The sequence below is a fragment of the Salmo salar genome, chromosome ssa18 (assembly GCF_905237065.1).
Source record: "Salmo salar chromosome ssa18, Ssal_v3.1, whole genome shotgun sequence".
Classification (NCBI taxonomy): domain Eukaryota; kingdom Metazoa; phylum Chordata; class Actinopteri; order Salmoniformes; family Salmonidae; genus Salmo; species Salmo salar.
The window spans coordinates 69,909,108-69,924,886 of NC_059459.1; the positions used below are offsets into that span (position 1 = coordinate 69,909,108).

Consider the following 15,779-nt stretch of genomic DNA (forward strand, 5'->3'; position numbering starts at 1 on the left):
TTTCAAAAATCGTGAACAATTACGTCGATGGCCGCTTCTATCCTTAAGACACACGGGCGAGAGTCTACAGGCCAGACGTAGGATCTATCCCTGGGGTGAAAACTTACCGAGTCTTGACGCTGGGGAGTTGGACACAGACGGCGTTTGGGGTTCAGTGACAACCCTATAGCCGGGCCCGTTATCCGTAAGAAAGGAACAGTAAAAATGTATTGTATTAATTATGCAAAAGTCTGTACTAAATATTATGAATTAAATAAATGGTTTTAAAGCTACCCCTTAACGAACGGGAATCTGTCATTTCTTCAAACGTTGTTTATACATAAAAAACATGAATGAGTGTTACAATATTGCACAAGCTGTTTTTAAAAAGGTCTGTATTAAATATTATGAATTAAATAAAATGGTTTTAAAGCTGTATCTCACCTTTAACGAGCCATCCCCAGGCAGGGCTTGAGAAAAAAAGGATTCCGGAAAGACGTGTGCGTGCTCAGGGGGTGTGTGCGTGTGAGGGAGGGTAGTTGTGTGTGTGTGTTTCAAAACAAAAAAGGGGGGTGTGTCTCTGCATGGGGGGCTTTTGAAACCAGAAAAAGTGTGTGTGCACGTTTGTTTAGGACTGGCACGTGCGCAGGGGTGTGTGTGCTTTTGAAACCAGAAAAGGGGTGTGTAAGTTTGTTTAGGATTGCCGGCGTCTCTTCAATTGGTCTAGGCACTTACCATTTTATTACCCCCCAAGCCCTTTCAAATACGTATTTATCTCACCTTCAAACATGTGGGGGCTAAAAAAGTGAAAAAGCCCAGGCATAAGAGATCAGGTCTAGACGAACTCCTACTGTTTAAAACATATGTTATTTTCTAATCAGCGCATATACTGACGGTCCCCCACCCCGGGATATAAATTTACAACGGACACCCCAACGCTATGCTATGAAGCATAAGTGCAATATCGGCAGACCGAATATGTCGAGACACCCGCCTGTGGTTTTGGGTCTCTAGACATTCGAGTACTTTATATGGCCCTTTTTTTGCATACAGGATGACGCCTGAAAAAACGGCACCCCCGCTCTGTAAACTCATTGCAGAACAGTGAAACTATCCAGACGGTAAGACATCCTATAGCGCACCTCAAAAGACTCCCGGCCAACAGACCGAAGAGTTATTAGGCCAACAGATAATCTCGGAATCGGTCCTAATGGACCTTTCTGAAGGTGAGTTAGTGAAAATAATATATTAGATTTGGAGAGGTATTTTCAGGGAATTGTATGGATATTAAAAATGTGATATCACTATTCTAAAACTGATGGACAATGATTTTAAGGTAATATGTCAAATGCCCGTATTCTCATATTTTAAAAATTTGTATATTTCGTATATATGTTAATATTATCTAACGTCTGTAGGCTCGCAATCCTTTACGCAGATGCTCCGTGGGCTAGATGATTTGGAACCGAATTTGTCAGAGAGGGATTCTCAGAATCAAACTGCGTGCAGCGCCGAAAGCAGCCAGTCTCCATCACACTATTGTAGACGTAAGTTCGATAATAATTTTAAAAAATCCCTTACAAAATGTATACATTAAAAACAAAAAGTGTGAACCCCATATCAAAAGCTATTTTTTGTGTTTACAGTGGACAGACCCAAAAGAAGGATCACGGGTGCTTCATGTACTCTGAACGAGGACATCGATGCTATTCTGCCTTTCTGTTCGAACGGGTTTACCCTAACACCACCCAGGAACCAAGCGACATATTTCCGCCCAAACAGGGCACAACATCGGCGCAAGTGCATTGCGCAGAATCTCCCAGGCCCAAAAAGTTACTTCTTCAAGAAACGGCCCTACACGGACATGGTATGAAGCCCTTATGTTATTAGTAATACAGAGTTTATTATAATTTATACATTTTTATGATTGAAAATGCTAAAACAATGACAAATAATGTTTTTACAGACTCCTCCCCGGCATATAACGGCACAGACGACCATACACACCGAGAACCCGCGGAGGATTTCGGAGCGCCTGACATTCACAATAAAACAATGAAACCGGATGATTTCAACGTTTTAGATGACATTTCACAGATAGACGACTGGCTATTCTGTAACGCAGCCAATCTTCTTGATTCCTCCAATTCTTATGTAGAAACACCCAAACCTGAAATAGACCAAGCGGAGTTTATCAAGGCCTTTTCAAAGGCTCTAAAATACAGAAATGTCTTGCTACACCAACGAATGGTTGATTTACTCGAGCGGCAATACAGTCAGGATCTATCCTTCTGGCATAGAACAATGCCCCGGTTGTTAAAACGCAAATACCGGCGCTAAAACCAGTTACCGAAATGGACATGCCTATAATTGAGACAGTTGAAAGCCTTTTGGCGAAAATACCCCCCGATCTACTAGCTTTAATTGAACGGATGAACGAGGGTGGGGTATCAGACATAATTCGATAGACAAAAATCTATTTTCCCAAATTCCCGCCGACCTAATTGAAATAATTAAACATATGAACGAGTCAGGAACAACATATGAAAACCAATTATCTCAAATCCCGCCAGCCCTAGTTTTTTTAATAAACCAGATGAACGAGAGGCTGAGGTCTTCTACACCAGACCCTCCAAGCAGCCCGCTATTAATGCCCCTTTCAGAAGAGTCTGAAACGGAATATGATGTTTTTGAGGAATTGGAAAATTGTCTAATAAATCAGGAGGGAGATGGTCTTGATAGAAGTGTCAGGGTTGTGTACAGAAATAAATTCAGCAATACAGAGATTAGACAGTTTTTCAATTTCACATGGGTGAATCAAAATCTCGATTATGCTGTTTTTTACGTGATGATTTTGGATACTCTGAACGAACTGTTAGAGAGGGCAAGAGATTATGGCGAACCTCGTGATGTCTTACAGTTGGGAAATTTGTGGAGATAGCATGCAAAACACTGTATCTCTTATTTTACCCAATGGTGAAGCAGATCTTGAACAATTTATAGCCCTGCTGGAACGACTTGTTCAATCAAATGTATCCATCATAGCCGATAGGTCGCTGGAGCTTGTTGTGCAAATAATAAGGCAACCCCTGGGTGGTGGGGGGCAGAGAAGGAAGCTAGATAGCCTAATGCAATCAGAAATCATAAACAATAAAAGGGCATGCCTCATAAACGTTCACAATCACGGTAATAAGCTATGCTTTGCAATAGGCCTAGCACATTTACTAAACCCTGGATGTACGGATCTAGAGGCGTTGCAAAAGGCTAGAGAGCTTCAAAATGCTGTCGGTCTGGGCATGCAGGATGCAGTGGCATTCTCTGACATAGTCAAATTTGAAAACTTTCTGAACATCAAGATTGTGGTTTTGTACCACAGTAGAGCTAATGCTTCTCTCTTGAAATTCCAAAACAACCCCCAACCTCATCCTCAGATCCTGTACTTTTATGTGCAAAACGACCATTACTATGCAGTTACCAACATCGGAGCGTTTTTAGACCCACCAAATGTGTGTCCAGCCTGTCATACCGGCTACACCCGAAAGGGTGGCCACTCGTGCCGTTATAACTGTTCCGTATATGTCTGGATGAAAAATGTCCGATGCAGCCCTTAAACCTGACACCCTGTGCCGATTGTCACAGGACATGCCGTTCGGCCTACTGTTACGAAAAACACCCCAAGGCCTGTAAATCTGTAAGCAGTTGTGATATTAACAGGAAATGTCCAAAATGTCAATGCAATTACAACCTTAAAATAGACAGCCCTAAACCTCATGTGTGTGGAATCATTCATTGCCCAATCTGTAAAGGGCCTTTGAAAAGCAGAGACTCTGAAGTTGTTCAAGATGTGCCCCACGAGTGTTATATTCAACCCTTGGCTGAAGATGAACATTCAGAGAAATACGTTTTTATGATTTTGAGACTAATCAACAATCAGGGGTTCATTTGCCTATTTTTGTATCTACCATGACTTTCAAGGGGGATAAGTGGTCAGCTGAGGGACCCAATTTCTAAAACACTTCAGAAAACCCCAGTACAGAAACTTCACGTTTATAGCGCACAATTCTAGAGCATATGATTCGTACCTTCTTTTGAACCCTCTGATACAGCAAGGCGTTGCACCCAGTGTCATAGCTCAAGGTAGTAAAATCTTGTGTTTTGTAGACCCCGCTTTCAACCAGAGATACATTGACAGTTTAAGCTTCTTACCCATGAGATTGTCTCAAATGCCTGAGGCCTTGGGTTTTGAGAACTCTGTGAAAGGTTGGTTTCCCCATTTTTTACATCTGAGGAGAATTTATACTATATAGGATCTTATCCGAGACCTGAAATGTACGGTTGTGATCAAATGTCTCCCAAAGAGCGAGAGAGATTCATGACATGGTACGAGACAGTATGTCACAGCACTTTGATTTCCACAAAGAGATGGAGTCATACTGTGACAACGACGTGGTTATCCTTCGCGAGGGGTGCCTCAGATTCAGAGCAGAGGTCATCAAGATGCAGGCATTGACCCCTGGAGTTGTACAACTATTGCATCGGCATGCATGAAAACCTATCGTACACACTTTCTAGAGAGCAAAGACAAGTACATTCGAGACTATCACGACAGAGAAGGCATTCTTCTTGACCCTGACAGAATAGAGGTCAACAGGTCGAAATTGTACTTAAACTCGCTTTGGGGGAAGCTTTCGCAGAGATGCAATATGCTAACAACGTCGATCATTAATGACCCCGAAGAATTTTTGGAATTAGTTTTTTCGGACCAATACGAAATTTCACGATTTTCATTCTTGAGTCAAGACATTGCCCTGGTGCAATGGAGACGTAACACGAAGTGGGTTCTACCCCCGGGTAATGTAAATGTGTTTCTTGCAGCATTTACCACGGCCTATGGCCGACTTGACTTGTACGCCCTCATGGAGCAGCTTCAGAGGAGGGTTCTTTACCACGACACAGACTCTGTGGTCTATGTAAGCAAACAGGGTGACTGGAGCCCCCCGCTTAGCAACTATCTGGGTGGTTTAACGAGTGAACTCAAAGATGACGACCATATCACAGAATGGTCCTCCTGTGGGCCCAAAAGCTATGCTTTTAGGACTAAAGACAATCACGTGGTGTTGAAAGCCAAAGGCGTGACTCAAAACTACGAAAATGCCTCGCGTGTAAACTTGGAATCAATCACACGCTTGGTCGAGGGGCTCATAAACGATCGGAATAGTGACTTGGAGATTTTGAGCTCCTACAAAAAAATTGTTAGGGATAAAAAGGGCTTCCATCTCAGGAATGCCCCACTTACTAAAAGATTCAGGGTAGTCTATGACAAGAGAATTGTCGTGTCTTTGGGGTACCATTAAACTGAAGACATGTTTAGCAATTAACTCCCTGTAATTATTATCACGCGATTAAACTGATTAATCGTTTAATTGTAATTAACTAGGAGATCGGGGCACCAAGGAAAATATTCAGATTACAAAGTTATAATTTTCCTAATATAACTTTCCTATATTATAACATTATATATTATATTATATTATAGTATAGGCCGATTATCTTCTGGTTTAAATGGTGTATTTTACCTCGCGTCCAGTCTCATTCCAAACGTCGTAAATTGTCGTATCTGCACGAACCGTCTTTACTAAGAGTCATCCATACATCAATTGTCTTAAAATCATTTATTTACTAAACTAAGTAATTCACATAAAGTATACAAACAGTAATTATCATCACAAAGAATTGGTAGAGTAATGTGGCTAACAGGCATGGCTGGTGTCTTGTAGAACAATGGGTCATAAAATGTTCAGCTGAGGAGGTACACAGTTCATTAATATTAACAATTGACATGCTAATCCTTTGCACATGAACGCTCACTCATTTGAGAACAATTGCAATCAATATATATTTACGCTCAGTGTGTCGTCGGGATCCTTGTTGGAGCGTCGTTCTGATGGAGAGTTCTCTCTCTCTCTCTCTCTCTCTCTCTCTCGGTTAGAATGGATCTTTCAAAGCGACATTCATTAATGTCGTCATAGAATGGATGTTTCGTTGGTCTTCGCGTTCAATGATATAATTTACTTAGCTGCAGACTAATAATTAATATCAAAGACTTGTTCTTATTCTGTCGGTATCAATAGTCTAAAAGTTAACCACGTGGTATAGTTCACTTTCAGTAGAGTACTTGGATGGTCAAACCTATTGGCCAACTCGCAATGGAGTGGAGGCCGGGTCTCAAGAAAGTAGATCAGGCTATGGTTTTATAGTGAACATGTCACATGACACCTGGTCCTGTCTGTGTCCCTGGGGGCGTGCCGATGACTGAGTTACGCTTGGTACAGAAATACAATTCTATCACATTAACATCAGTACATAGCATCTCAATGTATTACAAATAGCTTTATCCTTATTAAAACCTGTTAGGGTTAGGGGGCAGTATTGACACGGCTGGATAAAAAACATACCCGATTTAATCTGGTTACCACTCCTACCCAGTAACTAGAATATGCATATACTTATTACATATGGATAGAAAACACCCTAAATTTTCTAAAACTGTTTGAATGCTGTCTGTGAGTATAACAGAACTCAAATGGCAGGTCAAAACCTGAGAGATTCCTTTACAGGAAGTGGCCTGTCTGACCATTTCTTGAACTTCTTTTCCATCTCTATCATTTACTAAGGATCTCTGCTCTAACGTGACACTTCCCACGTCGTCCATAGGCGCTCAGAGCCCGGGAAAAAACAGAATGTCGTCATTCCAGCCCCAGGCTGAAACACATTATCGCCTTTCTCAAGTGGCCGATCAAGGGACACTGGGCTTATGCGCGTGACCCCGACCGCCCCGCCTTTGGGATTTTTTCCTCTGTTTGCCGAAAAGGAGATTCCCTGTCGGAATATTATCGCTTTTCTACGAGAAAAATGTCGTAAAAATTGATTTTAAACAGCGGTTGACATGCTTCGAAGTACGGTAATGGAATATTTAGAATTTTATTGTCACGAATTGCGCCATGCGCGCGACTCTTCTTTACTATTTCGGATAGTGTCTGGAACGCATCGAACAAAAACGCCGCTATTCGGATATAACGATGGATTATTTTGGACCAAACCAACATTTGTTATTGAAGTAGCAGTCCTGGGTGTGCATTCTGACGAAGACAACAAAAGGTAATCAAACTTTTATAATAGTAAATATGATTATGGTGAGTGCTAAACTTGCCGGGTGTCTAAATAGCGAGCCCGTGATGCCTGGGCTATGTACTTAGAATATTGCAAAATGTGCTTTCACCAAAAAGCTATTTTAAAATCGGACATATCGAGTGCATAGAGGAGGTCTGTATCTATAATTCTTAAAATAATTGTTATGCTTTTTGTGAACGTTTATCGTGAGTAATTTAGTAAAATGTTAGCGAATTCCCCGGAAGTTTGCGGGGGGTATGCTAGTTCTGAACGTCACATGCTAATGTAAAATGCTGGTTTTTGATATAAATATGAACTTGATTGAACAAAACATGCATGTATTGTATAACATAATATCCTAGGGTTGTCATCTGATGAAGATCATCAAAGGTGAGTGCTGCATTTAGCTGTCTTCTGGGTTTTGGTGACATTATATGCTGGCTTGAAAAATGGGTGTCTGATTATTTCTGGCTTGGTACTCTGCTGACATAATCTAATGTTTTGCTTTCGTTGTAAAGCCTTTTTGAAATCGGACAGTGTGGTTAGATTAACGAGAGTCTTGTCTTTAAATGGCTGTAAAATAGTCATATGTTTGAGAAATTGAAGTAATAGGATTTTTAAGGTTTTGAAAATCGCGCCACAGGCTGGCAGTGGCTGTTACGTAGGTGGGACGCAAGCGTCCCACCTAGCCCATAGAGGTTAGAGTGGTATTTTACTGTCCCCAGCACAAGCACCACCTGTGTAATGATCATGCTGTTTAACACCTGTCAAGTGTATGGATTATATTGGCAAAGGAGAAATGTTCACTAACAGGGATGTAAACAAAGTGCCTCCACTTTAATGGGATATCTTTCCACTAGATGTTGGAAAATTGCAAGCGTCCCACCTAGCCCATAGAGGTTAATTACAATTAAACGATTAATCAGTTTAATCGCGTGATAATTACAGGGAGTTAATTGATAAACATGTCTTCAGTTTAATGGTACCCCAAAGACACGACAATTAGTTTGAACGCCAATTACATGGTTTTGTTCAAAAACCCTAGAGACAAACTACAAATTAACACTCTAGCTCAGCAGATGTACCCGGGAAGGAAATCCTACTTTATGGATAGCTATGAGGATGCTACCAAAGAGCCATTTTCTTATTTAATCGTGGATTTAAAAGCAAATACTCCAGAACACCTGTGGCTCCGAACAGGCCTGTTCCCGTGGGAGTGGCCGGCTGTGTACATTCCTAAAAAGTAACCGCTATGTCTCTGCGTTTAAAAAGAAACCTGCCCCTCTTGAGAAGCCTAGTTGGGGCTACAGCTAAAGAACGCAAGCCATCTTGGATCACTGTTCTTCAGATCTCATATTATCCCTATGTGAGATTGCTTTGAATGTTCTCAAAGGGCGCATTCCACTCACCCTGACCCAATTAAAAAAATGAAAGAGACAAAAAACCACGATCAAACTCTTTGCCAATAAAAGAGCCAGTTTTTTCGAAAGAAAAGACATAGCCTACAACAGTCTGGGGGTTTTCTTCTGCCGTTGCTAACTATAGCAGTACCCTTCATCACCAGCCTTATTGCTGCCAGGCGTAGGGGTTGAACACAGAGTGTGATGGCAAATAAAATGTACTTGGTGCCTCAACAAGAGTTGGATAGACTTAAAAAACAAATGCAGGGTCCTGAAAATATCAGACAAACAGCGGAAAATGATTTGGATACGGCCATGAAGGATGTTTTGAACCGAAAATGATTGAACCCCTATGATAAGGTTAAAAACTACACAAACCTCTTGCAAAGGTATTTGACCTTGGTAAAACAAGGTGAGAGAGATACCAACCATTTAACGCTTTCCCTACCTGAACCTTTAAAAGATGACGCGCTTAGAGAGAGCCAGGCCCCTGTAATGCCTGTACCTGCGATCTTACCGGCTGAAGATCATATGCCTGTTGAAGATAATGTTATGCATGACATGTTGACACATGTTCCGGCACGTAACAGGAAAAATGCTAGATACATTATGAACAAGCTAAAAGACTCAAAGGGGACCGCTACTTGGAATGACAAAGGAGAGTTTATCCTTCAGGGCTCTGTTGTCAAGGGTTCACATATGTTTGACTTGCTTAAAAGTAGAACACATATTTGAACACTTTTGATATTTTCTAACAAAACAATCTACGACGCTATCATTACTTCTTAAATCATCATTATAAAGAGACATAACATCTTCAAAAGAAACTCCACGGGCTCTTTGGCACAGGTAGAATACACAGTGTTGACCACATGTAGTGGAAAGGTTATCTTGCACTTGTTTGATGCTGTAGTAGATCTTTGATCCGTTTTTGGTCAAAAAATCTTTAATAGATTTGGGAAAATGTGAAAAACCAGGGGGAAAGCCGTAGGAATCAAAAAAAGTTGAGATTTTTCTTCCTCCTTCATCTTCTAGTGTCACAGCTAGCCAGTGTTCAACTGGCATGTGTTTAGGATGGGTATTGACAATAAACATGGCTGGCCGCTCAGGCCATTTCTCAATAGGTAATTCATCACAAGCCCACACTCCATACATTTTTTTCCAATCAAGCCGGTCATGAGCCCTTCCAACTCTTGGGTATTCATGTCTTTGCTCAACGATCCTTAATAATAATCCACTAAGACCTGTCTTCGGGCATTCACTTCCAAGATTGAATCAGAGCACGCATAAACAATCATGCTAACTGTACAGGCTAAAGGTGTACGGAAACGCATTTCCAGCCTGAGGTTGCCTTGGGACACCACAGACAGATTTCCTGAGGTGTCATCATCAGGGGATAAATTGAAAGCATACAATGTGTAACCCTCTGCAAAATAATTTCTGTCAATAGGTAAAGAGAGATCTTTTAGATGCCTCCGGGTAGCCAGGAATAGATTGTAAAATTCTCGCACAGATATGTTGTTATTAAATTGCGGTTGGAAAGCCTTAGCAGGGACCTGACGTCCGTCCTGACAGAGAGCTACATACTCTGCATTGAAGTGTTGAAAATTAAATGGGTTTTTATGTAAGCTGCCCGTATTAGAGGCGTGATCAACCAAACCTATAACCACATAGCGGGGTAAAGGGCCTAGAAAAAGGTTTTCTTGACTGCAGATTCTACTGCCCACAGGTACGCTAAAGGTTTTCATAGTAATTCTTTGGAGAGGGTAAAGGGCATTTCCTTTCATCAAAGCCTGTGTGTGACCCAGACGAACTGCCGGAGATACAGACACTTTTTTAATAAAAAGCGTTGCCCCCAACACTTTTAAACTAAAGTCCCCATCTTGGGCAGACATCAGACAAAACTCATCCTTGGCCCTGGTTAATTTGAGTCTTAAATCAACCGAATTTAAGAGTAAACGTTCTTGAAAGAAAATGTCAGAGTGTATAGGCCCTAGCAGATGAAACTCTCGAGATTCGACACAGTAGCGAGCTCGTGCCTCCAGTCCTTTGTTTGCACCTGTGGAAGGGTCTATCGATTCCATAGAGACTCCTGCAGTATCCTTGCTAAACAGCCCGGCGCTGAATTGTGTCTTGACAGTGTCTTCGGAGTAGTTGAGTAAACACTCCATGATGGCCCTATAGGGGTATGTGGCACTGCTTTGACTGATTAGACGTTCACCCAAAGTCACATCCACTTGGGAGAAGATGGTGGCCAGGGGGTAATTAATGAGACTCACTTTGGCATCGTTTGCAATATTAGTACCATCTCTTTTGGTCACTTTTAGACGTAAATGGGTGTTTCTTGGTTCTTTTAGAAAATACTTCAGAGTATTCTTTTTGTCGTTTTAGGTCCAGACCTCCTCACTTTACCACGTCTTTGACTTACTGAGTTTCTTTTAACGGTTAACCTCTGCTTTTTAGGGGCTGGCCTGCGTCTTATACCCGGAGGTCTCTTTTTTGGTCTTCGAGACAACATCATAAGCCCCGAGCCTTCTTGATGCTCGGCATCTGGTGACGCCCTTCGGTTCATAGCATTGGCTACAACCTCACTTACTATCTTTTTAGCCGCTGATTTTAAATGCGGTTTAGCTATGCTGAGGCCTCTCTTCATAAACGGTAAAACCATCCTAAAGAGGTTACGAAATATACCGCCTATCCCCGAACCGTACATGGTCGGGGATCCATGATAGCCGGGTAACCCATTACCCACTTGATCAACATAGTATGAGACGTAGCGGTTAGGGTCGAGATGGTGGTTTTGTTCCATAACCATTTTTAATTTATTTGTATTATGTTTATAAAGAAATATATATAAAATAATAATATATAATACTAATAATATATTATATATGTAGAGAGGCTATGGAGGGCCTAAAGTGGAGTTTTACAATCGTTTTACCATAAGTAAATTCGATGTTTTCGTTCTGATCCGTTTTAAGCTCAACCAGAATGTTCTCAATATATTTCTTGCTTACAGGTACGTAGTGTGGCTTGTCGTAGGTGACAGTGACTATCCCTCCATCCTTTCCCTCTATATGAACTGTTCTCAGGAGGGGCACACAACTGTCTCCTACCCTCTGATATGATATGATGTCGGTATACACAAATATGTTGTAAAACCCTGCATGTATATCCGCAGGGAATGGGGTTAATTTATCTTTCACATACATCCATTTATTGGGAACCAGCCCCAGCATGTAGGCTAAATTACCGGTGGTCTTTATACCCCTATCCGCAGTCCCTGAGATTTGTACACATTTATGAATAGGGTTGTAGCTCAAGAGTATTTCCGTATTGTTCTGGGTTAGGAGTTCATTCAACTCTGAGACGATCCTGTCGACGGTTCTATAGAACCCTTTTTTAATCTTTATAAGTTTCGCAGGTTCCGATATCCTTTTGCAATAAAAATCCCGGTCCTTCTCTTTGATATTATACCAGCTGTGGGGGTATGTAATCTCGCTGAGACCTACTTCCCAGGCCTCGGATAACTCTATAGGCTTTGGAAAATTGGTTGTATAATTAGAACTTTGGTTCTTACTATATATGTGTGCAGACGCATTACTGGGGAGGGTCAGGTAGAAGCCGCTGTGTTCCATGATGCACTCCTGTGTACACGCGAATGACGTTGTATTTATCATGCCTGAGGGTTTAAGTTAACCCCCGATGCCTCCACCACATCTTGCTCTAAAACCCAACTGTTAAACTTTTGGGGCCAGTTTTTCCAACGGACCAAGACCCATTTTTTGCCCCTTTCTCTCTTTATGATCTAGAATTTCCTCCACGTGAAAGACTTTGTCTTTAACCATCTGTACCTTCTGTAGTTCCTTCTCATAAAACGATCCCTCTATAAGCTCCCCATCATAATCTTTTATTTTGTAGACAGGGGGTATGCGAGGTAGACATTCGGTAACGGTGAACACTTCGTCACTATAACCTTGCTCATATTTCTTGTCGAAAACACCCCTCAACTTTGATATACGTACCATGTCCCCCACTATGAATTTAAAATCTATTTTTTCTTACGGCGAAGGGGGAACAAACCATACAGATTTTTAAAGACTTGAAAAGAGTTTTCAGAAGAGACCTCTGCGGGCTTCATCCTTATACTCTTATGGTAGCTGTAGTTGTAACTCTTTACTAAATCTTGAACTATATCGGTATATCTATGCGTGTTGTGAGCTGTAAAATATCTCCACATCCGCTCCTTCAGAGTTCAGTTAAAGCGTTCGACAACTGAAGCTTTCAAATCCGAGCCTGTAGCAAAATGTACTATATTATGCTTCTTCATGAGTTTCTGAAAAGTATTATTAAAAAAAAAAATTCCGCCATCAGTCTGCACTTTCTTGGGGACTCCTCCTTCCTTCAAGATAGAGTCAAAGGCCCTGGTCACCTCTGCCCCACTCTTATTTCTTAAGACCCTTACAAAGGCCATTTTAGAGAAAATATCTATAACCGTTAGCATGTATCGATTTCCATCATTTTTATCTGCATGGGCCTGCATGTCACATAGATCCACTTGAAACTGGGGACAGCGCATGAGTCGAAAAAACTCTATTTCTTGTAAATTGTTTTCGTACAGGTTTATGCAGAGTATAAGCATCCTGCGCGGCTAACCAATCATCCACTTGAGCAACGCCGAACCGGCTACCTGTTCCCTCGGCCAAAGCTCTCTGTAAACGCTCCTTACCTCCCATAAGACCCAGGGTTAGAGGGGGTGTAATACACGTTTTTCAACATCTGCTCCGCCATCCTTCCTGCCTCTCTGAGGTACAATAACGTTAATGAGCCACTTTCAAATAACGACAACATTTCAGTTTCATTTTTGTATTTTTATTTTTGCAAACATCATGTATTACATATACAGACAATTTAGGATTCGTTGCAAGATACTTGTCCCTGTTTTCTCAATGATCCCAGCATGCAACACCCTGTATATTTGGTTTAGATTTACAGGCTTTTGTTGCTGAATTTTTAAAACACACACATCAGCTATATAAGTATATAAACAACAAATGTGATACATGTTACAATTAAACGGTGTTTCAAACAAATTAAGTAAAATCTTAGACAAGTTTGTTTCTAGTTCTTCAGAATCATCCACAAGACGGGAGACCAGTTGTGTCCATTGCATACTCTCGCCCGTATGTCGTACATGGTTCATGATTTGCTCCATTTTTAGCACACGCTCTACATTAGCCAAGGTATTATGGGTTGTGTAGAATGATACATTGTTCACTTTATTTTCAATAATTTGATGCATCACATTTGTAAGTTCTCTCAAAAGAAAAAACGTATTTATTCTCTCTAACACCGTATGTATATAGTTCCCCATTGCTTTACATCTAAATAACCAATAGGTATTGTCACTCGGTCTCTGGGGTTTTGTTGAGCCAGAAAGTCATCACGTCCTCCACCACAGCTTCCCGGTATTTGTTGTCGTCCACCAGGGTGTGTCGGATTTCTTTGAGTTTCTCGTGGATGTAGATCGCCTCCTTCAGTTCATGTAGGAAAGCCTCGGTTACCCCGTAAACTCTGGGAATCGAAGGCACAAGACCCATAGACTCCAGGGCTCTGACCAGCGTAGGTATAAACCTGCAGGACCACAGTCTTTTCACCAGCTCCTCAAAATGGTTGAAGAAGTAGTATTTTGGGGGCTCGTATAAACACGGATGGCGGCGCTGGCTGGGGTGATTGATCTCACAACCGATGCATTTTTCACGTATATACTCTCCAATCACCACGTTTAAAAGTGTGGCTACAGAGGCCTTGATGGTGTCCACAAAAATAGTACTGACCACCCCATCAAACACATCCTCAGGCTGTGGACATGTAGGGGGTGTCGAGGGTCTTGGCTGGGGGGAGTAGAATGGTTGGCTGCGAGGCATACAGTCCTTAGGGTCTGGCCCCCATGACGTATCAGAGTCCAGGTATGTTGTAGGAATATCCATGGTATATGCTGAAATGAAGAAGTGGAGGCTTTAAGGGACCTCCTTTTATTGTAGAACCAGGCCTTTGGGTGGGGTCACGGCGTGGTTAACGCAGCAGCGTACTTAGTTTTCTTCGGGGGCTGACCCTTCTGAGGATGACCCTTCTTGGGATTGCTTTGAATCATAATCCTCAGGATTCGTATATATTATGCACTTCCTTAGCCGAACAATGCTCTGCCACTGTTGGCTCTGTGCAAAAAGAACGTCCAACAACTCTAACATGCTCAATTCCATTAGATCCCAACTTTTAAAAGGAATAAGCATGCGCAACCTGAAATCCCCAGTCAGGCCACCATCACGAATGTTTTGGTTGCATGTTTCCTCGTTGCTGATATAGAACTCCACGCAGCCACATGGAAGTCCATTCTTTCTCTGTATTTTCACCCTGTGAAATACTCTTCCTGAGGAGTCTGGGGTACCTTCCCAACGGGTCTCGTAGCCCGTGAACAAGCTATACCCCTTGGTGATAACTCTCAGTTCGGGACACAAAACCTTGCGAAAAACCGCCCAGTCTTCAGCCCCATAGTCCACTCCTAAAGTCTGGTCTGTATATTCTCCACCTTCGGCTACAGTATAGAGTTTCACTCTACGGGCCGGGTAATCAAACTGATACCCCCAGTGCTGTCCATTAGACATCATCACTTGATCTTTCAGTGCAGTTGCGGGCGGTATTTGGGTTCTACACACACATAGAAACCGCTTTTTTGGCGCGTTGTATATTGTTGCTTTATACTGGGTCTTTTCTCTATGTTTCAACCGAGGTCCTGCTTCCGTTGTTACGGTCATCACTGCTTTACCAAAATCCATGTTTATTTTTAAAATCTTGTTTAGTGTTCTGGGGCCGCATGTGTGTCTGGGGCGTATTTATAAGACGTCTGCCTCCAACACATAACCCCCCGGACATTCCTAATTCATAGACAACAACCCTAAGAGCAATAAAATAGGGGGGTGTGGGGTCATCCTCTTTGAAATGTTCAAACACAACCCCCCCAGTTCAATGAGGGCCCTACACATCAATCATCATGACAACTTCAAAGAGATACAATATAGATATAACACACACTCTAACACGAGACAGAACAGGATAAAACTATATGACCCTAACCACGTGACACCTTCCCACCAGGATGTCCAGACCGAATGCCCTTATTTGGGCATGTACGACCCAGCCCGACATAGGGTCATAAATCACGATTTTGAC

General features: G+C 41.9%; 1 long non-coding RNA gene across 1 annotated transcript; it reads left to right on the forward strand.

Annotated features, from left to right (window-relative positions):
• Positions 1-1,632: 1,632 nt before the first annotated feature.
• LOC123728626 (uncharacterized) lies at positions 1,633-4,234 on the forward strand. Its single transcript, XR_006760249.1, has 2 exons — positions 1,633-1,846; positions 1,946-4,234. It is a non-coding gene; the product is annotated as an uncharacterized lncRNA (long non-coding RNA).
• Positions 4,235-15,779: the final 11,545 nt, after the last annotated feature.